Below are 10821 nucleotides of genomic sequence, written 5' to 3'. Positions count from 1 at the left end.
TCTTATTACACTTTTTTGCTATTTTGTTCAAATAACGGAGTAATGCACTCGTTTCTTTTTTTAAAATACTTTTGGAGGAATATCTCCCTCAAATGACCCTTTAGGGCAGAAGTTCCCTGAAGAGATCTTGTAGAGGAATTAGTTTGCTACAATTCTTCTTATTACACTTTTTTGCTATTTTGTTCAAATAACGGAGTAATGCACTCGTTTCTTTTTTTAAAATACTTTTGGAGGAATATCTCCCTCAAATGACCCTTTAGGGCAAAAGTTCCCTGAAGAGATCTTGTAGAGGAATTAGTTTGCTACAACTCTTCTTATTACACTTTTTTCCTATTTTGTTCAAATAACGGAGTTATGCACTCGTTTCGTTTTTTAAAATACTTTTGGAGGAATATCTCCCTCAAATCACCTTTTAGGGCAAAAGTTCCCTGAAGAGATCTTGAAGAGAATTTAGTTTGCTACAACTCTTCTTATTGCGCTTTTTTGCTATTTTGTTCAAATAACGGAGTTATGCACTCGTTTCATTTTAAAAAATACTTTTGGAGGAATATCTCCCTCAAATGACCCTTTAGGGCAAAAGTTCCCTGAAGAGATCTTGAAGAGAATTTAGTTTGCTACAACTCTTCTTATTGCGCTTTTTTGCTATTTTGTTCAAATAACGGAGTTATGCTCTCGTTTCATTTTAAAAAATACTTTTGGAGGAATATCTCCCTCAAATGACCCTTTAGGGCAAAAGTTCCCTGAAGAGATCTTGAAGAGAATTTAGTTTGCTACAACTCTTCTTATTGCGCTTTTTTGCTATTTTGTTCAAATAACGGAGTTATGCACTCGTTTCATTTTTAAAAATACTTTTGGAGGAATATCTCCCTCAAATCACCTTTTAGGGCAAAAGTTCCCTGAAGAGATCTTGAAGAGAATTTAGTTTGCTACAACTCTTCTTATTACACTTTTTTTGTATTTTGTTCAAATAACGGAGTTATGCACTCGTTTCGTTTTTTAAAATACTTTTGGAGGAATATCTCCCTCAAATGACCTTGTAGGGCAAAAGTGCCCTGACGCGGTCTTGTAGAGAATTTAGTTTGCTACAACTCTTCTTATTACACTTTTTTTGCTATTTTGTTCAAATAACGGAGTTATGCACTCGTTTCGTTTTTTAAAATACTTTTGGAGGAATATCTCCCTCAAATCACCTTTTAGGGCAAAAGTTCCCTGAAGAGATCTTGAAGAGAATTTAGTTTGCTACAACTCTTCTTATTGCGCTTTTTTGCTATTTTGTTCAAATAACGGAGTTATGCTCTCGTTTCATTTTAAAAAATACTTTTGGAGGAATATCTCCCTCAAATGACCCTTTAGGGCAAAAGTTCCCTGAAGAGATCTTGAAGAGAATTTAGTTTGCTACAACTCTTCTTATTACACTTTTTTGCTATTTTGTTCAAATAACGGAGTAATGCACTCGTTTCTTTTTTTAAAATCGTTTTGGAGGAATATCTCCCTCAAATGACCCTTTAGGGCAAAAGTTCCCTGAAGAGATCTTGAAGAGAATTTAGTTTGCTACAACTCTTCTTATTACACTTTTTTGCTATTTTGTTCAAATAACGGAGTAATGCACTCGTTTCTTTTTTTAAAATCGTTTTGGAGGAATATCTCCCTCAAATGACCCTTTAGGGCAAAAGTTCCCTGAAGAGATCTTGAAGAGAATTTAGTTTGCTACAACTCTTCTTATTACACTTTTTTCCTATTTTGTTCAAATAACGGAGTTATGCACTCGTTTCTTTTTTAAAAATACTTTTGGAGAAATATCTCCCTCAAATGACCCTTTAGGGCAAAAGTTCCCTGAAGAGATCTTGAAGAGAATTTAGTTTGCTACAACTCGTCTTATTACGCTTTTTTGCTATTTTGTTCAAATAACGGAGTTATGCATTCATTTCGTTTTTTAAAATAGTTTTGGAGGAATATCTCCCTCAAATGACCCTTTAGGGCAAAAGTTCCCTGAAGAGATCTTGAAGAGAATTTAGTTTGCTACCACTCGTCTTATTACGCTTTTTTGCTATTTTGTTCAAATAACGGAGTTATGCATTCATTTCGTTTTTTAAAATAGTTTTGGAGGAATATCTCCCTCAAATGACCCTTTAGGGCAAAAGTTCCCTGAAGAGATCTTGAAGAGAATTTAGTTTGCTACAACTCTTCTTATTGCGCTTTTTTGCTATTTTGTTCAAATAACGGAGTTATGCACTCGTTTCGTTTTTTAAAATACTTTTGGAGGAATATCTCCCTCAAATCACCTTTTAGGGCAAAAGTTCCCTGAAGAGATCTTGAAGAGAATTTAGTTTGCTACAACTCTTCTTATTGCGCTTTTTTGCTATTTTGTTCAAATAACGGAGTTATGCACTCGTTTCATTTTAAAAAATACTTTTGGAGGAATATCTCCCTCAAATGACCCTTTAGGGCAAAAGTTCCCTGAAGAGATCTTGAAGAGAATTTAGTTTGCTACAACTCTTCTTATTGCGCTTTTTTGCTATTTTGTTCAAATAACGGAGTTATGCATTCATTTCGTTTTTTAAAATAGTTTTGGAGGAATATCTCCCTCAAATGACCCTTTAGGGAAAAAGTTCCCTGAAGAGATCTTGAAGAGAATTTAGTTTGCTACAACTCGTCTTATTACGCTTTTTTGCTATTTTGTTCAAATAACGGAGTTATGCATTCATTTCGTTTTTAAAATAGTTTTGGAGGAATATCTCCCTCAAATGACCCTTTAGGGCAAAAGTTCCCTGAAGAGATCTTGAAGAGAATTTAGTTTGCTACAACTCTTCTTATTGCGCTTTTTTGCTATTTTGTTCAAATAACGGAGTTATGCACTCGTTTCATTTTAAAAAATACTTTTGGAGGAATATCTCCCTCAAATGACCCTTTAGGGCAAAACTTCCCTGAAGAGATCTTGAAGAGAATTTAGTTTGCTACAACTCTTCTTATTGCGCTTTTTTGCTATTTTGTTCAAATAACGGAGTTATGCATTCATTTCGTTTTTTAAAATAGTTTTGGAGGAATATCTCCCTCAAATGACCCTTTAGGGCAAAAGTTCCCTGAAGAGATCTTGAAGAGAATTTAGTTTGCTACAACTCGTCTTATTACGCTTTTTTGCTATTTTGTTCAAATAACGGAGTTATGCATTCATTTCGTTTTTTAAAATAGTTTTGGAGGAATATCTCCCTCAAATGACCCTTTAGGGCAAAAGTTCCCTGAAGAGATCTTGAAGAGAATTTAGTTTGCTACAACTCTTCTTATTGCGCTTTTTTGCTATTTTGTTCAAATAACGGAGTTATGCACTCGTTTCGTTTTTTAAAATACTTTTGGAGGAATATCTCCCTCAAATCACCTTTTAGGGCAAAAGTTCCCTGAAGAGATCTTGAAGAGAATTTAGTTTGCTACAACTCGTCTTATTACGCTTTTTTGCTATTTTGTTCAAATAACGGAGTTATGCATTCATTTCGTTTTTTAAAATAGTTTTGGAGGAATATCTCCCTCAAATGACCCTTTAGGGCAAAAGTTCCCTGAAGAGATCTTGAAGAGAATTTAGTTTGCTACAACTCGTCTTATTACGCTTTTTTGCTATTTTGTTCAAATAACGGAGTTATGCATTCATTTCGTTTTTTAAAATAGTTTTGGAGGAATATCTCCCTCAAATGACCCTTTAGGGCAAAAGTTCCCTGAAGAGATCTTGAAGAGAATTTAGTTTGCTACAACTCTTCTTATTGCGCTTTTTTGCTATTTTGTTCAAATAACGGAGTTATGCACTCGTTTCGTTTTTTAAAATACTTTTGGAGGAATATCTCCCTCAAATCACCCTTTAGGGCAAAAGTTCCCTGAAGAGATCTTGAAGAGAATTTAGTTTGCTACAACTCGTCTTATTACGCTTTTTTGCTATTTTGTTCAAATAACGGAGTTATGCATTCATTTCGTTTTTTAAAATAGTTTTGGAGGAATATCTCCCTCAAATGACCCTTTAGGGCAAAAGTTCCCTGAAGAGATCTTGAAGAGAATTTAGTTTGCTACAACTCTTCTTATTGCGCTTTTTTGCTATTTTGTTCAAATAACGGAGTTATGCACTCGTTTCGTTTTTTAAAATACTTTTGGAGGAATATCTCCCTCAAATCACCCTTTAGGGCAAAAGTTCCCTGAAGAGATCTTGAAGAGAATTTAGTTTGCTACAACTCTTCTTATTGCGCTTTTTTGCTATTTTGTTCAAATAACGGAGTTATGCACTCGTTTCATTTTAAAAAATACTTTTGGAGGAATATCTCCCTCAAATGACCCTTTAGGGCAAAAGTTCCCTGAAGAGATCTTGAAGAGAATTTAGTTTGCTACAACTCTTCTTATTGCGCTTTTTTGCTATTTTGTTCAAATAACGGAGTTATGCATTCATTTCGTTTTTTAAAATAGTTTTGGAGGAATATCTCCCTCAAATGACCCTTTAGGGAAAAAGTTCCCTGAAGAGATCTTGAAGAGAATTTAGTTTGCTACAACTCGTCTTATTACGCTTTTTTGCTATTTTGTTCAAATAACGGAGTTATGCATTCATTTCGTTTTTTAAAATAGTTTTGGAGGAATATCTCCCTCAAATGACCCTTTAGGGCAAAAGTTCCCTGAAGAGATCTTGAAGAGAATTTAGTTTGCTACAACTCTTCTTATTGCGCTTTTTTGCTATTTTGTTCAAATAACGGAGTTATGCACTCGTTTCGTTTTTTAAAATACTTTTGGAGGAATATCTCCCTCAAATCACCTTTTAGGGCAAAAGTTCCCTGAAGAGATCTTGAAGAGAATTTAGTTTGCTACAACTCTTCTTATTGCGCTTTTTTGCTATTTTGTTCAAATAACGGAGTTATGCACTCGTTTCGTTTTTTAAAATACTTTTGGAGGAATATCTCCCTCAAATCACCTTTTAGGGCAAAAGTTCCCTGAAGAGATCTTGAAGAGAATTTAGTTTGCTACAACTCTTCTTATTGCGCTTTTTTGCTATTTTGTTCAAATAACGGAGTTATGCATTCATTTCGTTTTTTAAAATAGTTTTGGAGGAATATCTCCCTCAAATGACCCTTTAGGGCAAAAGTTCCCTGAAGAGATCTTGAAGAGAATTTAGTTTGCTACAACTCTTCTTATTGCGCTTTTTTGCTATTTTGTTCAAATAACGGAGTTATGCTCTCGTTTCATTTTAAAAAATACTTTTGGAGGAATATCTCCCTCAAATGACCCTTTAGGGCAAAAGTGCCCTGACGCGGTCTTGTAGAGAATTTAGTTTGCTACAACACTTTTTATTACACTTTTTTGCTATTTTGTTCAAATAACGGAGTAATGCACTCGTTTCTTTTTTTAAAATCGTTTTGGAGGAATATCTCCCTCAAATGACCCTTTAGGGCAAAAGTTCCCTGAAGAGATCTTGAAGAGAATTTAGTTTGCTACAACTCGTCTTATTACGCTTTTTTGCTATTTTGTTCAAATAACGGAGTTATGCATTCATTTCGTTTTTTAAAATAGTTTTGGAGGAATATCTCCCTCAAATGACCCTTTAGGGCAAAAGTTCCCTGAAGAGATCTTGAAGAGAATTTAGTTTGCTACAACTCTTCTTATTACACTTTTTTGCTATTTTGTTCAAATAACGGAGTTATGCACTCGTTTCTTTTTTTAAAATACTTTTGGAGAAATATCTCCCTCAAATGACCCTTTAGGGCAAAAGTTCCCTGAAGAGATCTTGAAGAGAATTTAGTTTGCTACAACTCTTCTTATTACACTTTTTTGCTATTTTGTTCAAATAACGGAGTTATGCACTCGTTTCTTTTTTTAAAATCGTTTTGGAGGAATATCTCCCTCAAATGACCCTTTAGGGCAAAAGTTCCCTGAAGAGATCTTGAAGAGAATTTAGTTTGCTACAACTCTTCTTATTACACTTTTTTGCTATTTTGTTCAAATAACGGAGTTATGCACTCGTTTCTTTTTTTAAAATACTTTTGGAGGAATATCTCCCTCAAATGACCTTTTAGTGCAAAAGTGCCCTGACACGATCTTGTAGAGGAATTAGTTTGCTACAATTCTTCTTATTACACTTTTTTGCTATTTTGTTCAAATAACGGAGTTATGCACTCGTTTCTTTTTTTAAAATACTTTTGGAGGAATATCTCCCTCAAATGACCCTTTAGGGCAAAAGTTCCCTGAAGAGATCTTGTAGACGAATTAGTTTGCTACAATTCTTTTTATTACACTTTTTTGCTATTTTGTTCAAATAACGGAGTTATGCACTCGTTTCTTTTTTTAAAATACTTTTGGATGAATATCTCCCTCAAATGACCCTTTAGGGCAAAAGTGCCCTGACGCGATCTTGTAGAGAATTTAGTTTGCTACAACTCTTCTTATTACACTTTTTTGCTATTTTGTTCAAATAACGAGGTTATGCACTCGTTTCTTTTTTTAAAATACTTTTGGAGGAATATCTCCCTCAAATGACCCTTTAGGGCAAAAGTTCCCTGAAGAGATCTTGTAGAGGAATTAGTTTGCTACAATTCTTCTTATTACACTTTTTTCCTATTTTGTTCAAATAACGGAGTAATGCACTCGTTTCTTTTTTTAAAATACTTTTGGATGAATATCTCCCTCAAATGACCCTTTAGGGCAAAAGTTCCCTGAAGAGATCTTGTAGAGGAATTAGTTTGCTACAATTCTTCTTATTACACTTTTTTCCTATTTTGTTCAAATAACGGAGTTATGCATTCATTTCGTTTTTTAAAATAGTTTTGGAGGAATATCTCCCTCAAATGACCCTTTAGGGCAAAAGTGCCCTGAAGAGATCTTGAAGAGAATTTAGTTTGCTACAACTCTTCTTATTGCGCTTTTTTGCTATTTTGTTCAAATAACGGAGTTATGCACTCGTTTCGTTTTTAAAAATACTTTTGGAGGAATATCTCCCTCAAATCACCTTTTAGGGCAAAAGTTCCCTGAAGAGATCTTGAAGAGAATTTAGTTTGCTACAACTCTTCTTATTGCGCTTTTTTGCTATTTTGTTCAAATAACGGAGTTATGCACTCGTTTCTTTTTTTAAAATACTTTTGGAGGAATATCTCCCTCAAATGACCCTTTAGGGCAAAAGTTCCCTGAAGAGATCTTGTAGACGAATTAGTTTGCTACAATTCTTTTTATTACACTTTTTTGCTATTTTGTTCAAATAACGGAGTTATGCATTCATTTCGTTTTTTAAAATAGTTTTGGAGGAATATCTCCCTCAAATGACCCTTTAGGGAAAAAGTTCCCTGAAGAGATCTTGAAGAGAATTTAGTTTGCTACAACTCGTCTTATTACGCTTTTTTGCTATTTTGTTCAAATAACGGAGTTATGCATTCATTTCGTTTTTTAAAATAGTTTTGGAGGAATATCTCCCTCAAATGACCCTTTAGGGCAAAAGTTCCCTGAAGAGATCTTGAAGAGAATTTAGTTTGCTACAACTCTTCTTATTGCGCTTTTTTGCTATTTTGTTCAAATAACGGAGTTATGCACTCGTTTCGTTTTTTAAAATACTTTTGGAGGAATATCTCCCTCAAATCACCTTTTAGGGCAAAAGTTCCCTGAAGAGATCTTGAAGAGAATTTAGTTTGCTACAACTCTTCTTATTGCGCTTTTTTGCTATTTTGTTCAAATAACGGAGTTATGCACTCGTTTCGTTTTTTAAAATACTTTTGGAGGAATATCTCCCTCAAATCACCTTTTAGGGCAAAAGTTCCCTGAAGAGATCTTGAAGAGAATTTAGTTTGCTACAACTCTTCTTATTGCGCTTTTTTGCTATTTTGTTCAAATAACGGAGTTATGCATTCATTTCGTTTTTTAAAATAGTTTTGGAGGAATATCTCCCTCAAATGACCCTTTAGGGCAAAAGTTCCCTGAAGAGATCTTGAAGAGAATTTAGTTTGCTACAACTCTTCTTATTGCGCTTTTTTGCTATTTTGTTCAAATAACGGAGTTATGCTCTCGTTTCATTTTAAAAAATACTTTTGGAGGAATATCTCCCTCAAATGACCCTTTAGGGCAAAAGTGCCCTGACGCGGTCTTGTAGAGAATTTAGTTTGCTACAACACTTTTTATTACACTTTTTTGCTATTTTGTTCAAATAACGGAGTAATGCACTCGTTTCTTTTTTTAAAATCGTTTTGGAGGAATATCTCCCTCAAATGACCCTTTAGGGCAAAAGTTCCCTGAAGAGATCTTGAAGAGAATTTAGTTTGCTACAACTCGTCTTATTACGCTTTTTTGCTATTTTGTTCAAATAACGGAGTTATGCATTCATTTCGTTTTTTAAAATAGTTTTGGAGGAATATCTCCCTCAAATGACCCTTTAGGGCAAAAGTTCCCTGAAGAGATCTTGAAGAGAATTTAGTTTGCTACAACTCTTCTTATTACACTTTTTTGCTATTTTGTTCAAATAACGGAGTTATGCACTCGTTTCTTTTTTTAAAATACTTTTGGAGAAATATCTCCCTCAAATGACCCTTTAGGGCAAAAGTTCCCTGAAGAGATCTTGAAGAGAATTTAGTTTGCTACAACTCTTCTTATTACACTTTTTTGCTATTTTGTTCAAATAACGGAGTTATGCACTCGTTTCTTTTTTTAAAATCGTTTTGGAGGAATATCTCCCTCAAATGACCCTTTAGGGCAAAAGTTCCCTGAAGAGATCTTGAAGAGAATTTAGTTTGCTACAACTCTTCTTATTACACTTTTTTGCTATTTTGTTCAAATAACGGAGTTATGCACTCGTTTCTTTTTTTAAAATACTTTTGGAGGAATATCTCCCTCAAATGACCTTTTAGTGCAAAAGTGCCCTGACACGATCTTGTAGAGGAATTAGTTTGCTACAATTCTTCTTATTACACTTTTTTGCTATTTTGTTCAAATAACGGAGTTATGCACTCGTTTCTTTTTTTAAAATACTTTTGGAGGAATATCTCCCTCAAATGACCCTTTAGGGCAAAAGTTCCCTGAAGAGATCTTGTAGACGAATTAGTTTGCTACAATTCTTTTTATTACACTTTTTTGCTATTTTGTTCAAATAACGGAGTTATGCACTCGTTTCTTTTTTTAAAATACTTTTGGATGAATATCTCCCTCAAATGACCCTTTAGGGCAAAAGTGCCCTGACGCGATCTTGTAGAGAATTTAGTTTGCTACAACTCTTCTTATTACACTTTTTTGCTATTTTGTTCAAATAACGAGGTTATGCACTCGTTTCTTTTTTAAAATACTTTTGGAGGAATATCTCCCTCAAATGACCCTTTAGGGCAAAAGTTCCCTGAAGAGATCTTGTAGAGGAATTAGTTTGCTACAATTCTTCTTATTACACTTTTTTCCTATTTTGTTCAAATAACGGAGTAATGCACTCGTTTCTTTTTTTAAAATACTTTTGGATGAATATCTCCCTCAAATGACCCTTTAGGGCAAAAGTTCCCTGAAGAGATCTTGTAGAGGAATTAGTTTGCTACAATTCTTCTTATTACACTTTTTTCCTATTTTGTTCAAATAACGGAGTTATGCATTCATTTCGTTTTTTAAAATAGTTTTGGAGGAATATCTCCCTCAAATGACCCTTTAGGGCAAAAGTGCCCTGAAGAGATCTTGAAGAGAATTTAGTTTGCTACAACTCTTCTTATTGCGCTTTTTTGCTATTTTGTTCAAATAACGGAGTTATGCACTCGTTTCGTTTTTAAAAATACTTTTGGAGGAATATCTCCCTCAAATCACCTTTTAGGGCAAAAGTTCCCTGAAGAGATCTTGAAGAGAATTTAGTTTGCTACAACTCTTCTTATTGCGCTTTTTTGCTATTTTGTTCAAATAACGGAGTTATGCACTCGTTTCTTTTTTTAAAATACTTTTGGAGGAATATCTCCCTCAAATGACCCTTTAGGGCAAAAGTTCCCTGAAGAGATCTTGTAGACGAATTAGTTTGCTACAATTCTTTTTATTACACTTTTTTGCTATTTTGTTCAAATAACGGAGTAATGCACTCGTTTCTTTTTTTAAAATCGTTTTGGAGGAATATCTCCCTCAAATGACCCTTTAGGGCAAAAGTGCCCTGACGCGATCTTGTAGCGAATTTAGTTTGCTACAACTCTTCTTATTACACTTTTTTGCTATTTTGTTCAAATAACGGAGTTATGCATTCATTTCGTTTTTTAAAATAGTTCTGGAGGAATATCTCCCTCAAATGACCCTTTAGGGCAAAAGTGCCCTGACGCGATCTTGTAGAGAATTTAGTTTGCTACAACTCGTCTTATTACGCTTTTTTGCTATTTTGTTCAAATAACGGAGTTATGCACTCGTTTCTTTTTTTAAAATACTTTTGGAGGAATATCTCCCTCAAATGACCCTTTAGGGCAAAAGTTTCCTGAAGAGATCTTGTAGACGAATTAGTTTGCTACAACTCTTCTTATTACACTTTTTTCCTATTTTGTTCAAATAACAGAGTTATGCACTCGTTTCTTTTTTTAAAATCGTTTTCGAGGAATATCTCCCTCAAATGGCCATTTAGGGCAAAAGTTCCCTGAAGAGATCTTGTAGACGAATTAGTTTGCTACAATTCTTTTTATTACACTTTTTTGCTATTTTGTTCAAATAACGGAGTAATGCACTCGTTTCTTTTTTTAAAATACTTTTGGATGAATATCTCCCTCAAATGACCCTTTAGGGCAAAAGTTCCCTGAAGAGATCTTGAAGAGAATTTAGTTTGCTACAATTCTTCTTATTACACTTTTTTGCTATTTTGTTCAAATAACGGAGTTATGCACTCGTTTCTTT

The sequence above is a fragment of the Ips typographus genome, linkage group LG2, assembly GCF_016097725.1.
Source record: "Ips typographus isolate SLU linkage group LG2, UJ_Ityp_2.0, whole genome shotgun sequence".
In the NCBI taxonomy this organism is placed as follows: Eukaryota; Metazoa; Arthropoda; class Insecta; order Coleoptera; family Curculionidae; genus Ips; species Ips typographus.
This window is presented reverse-complemented; position numbering follows the sequence as displayed.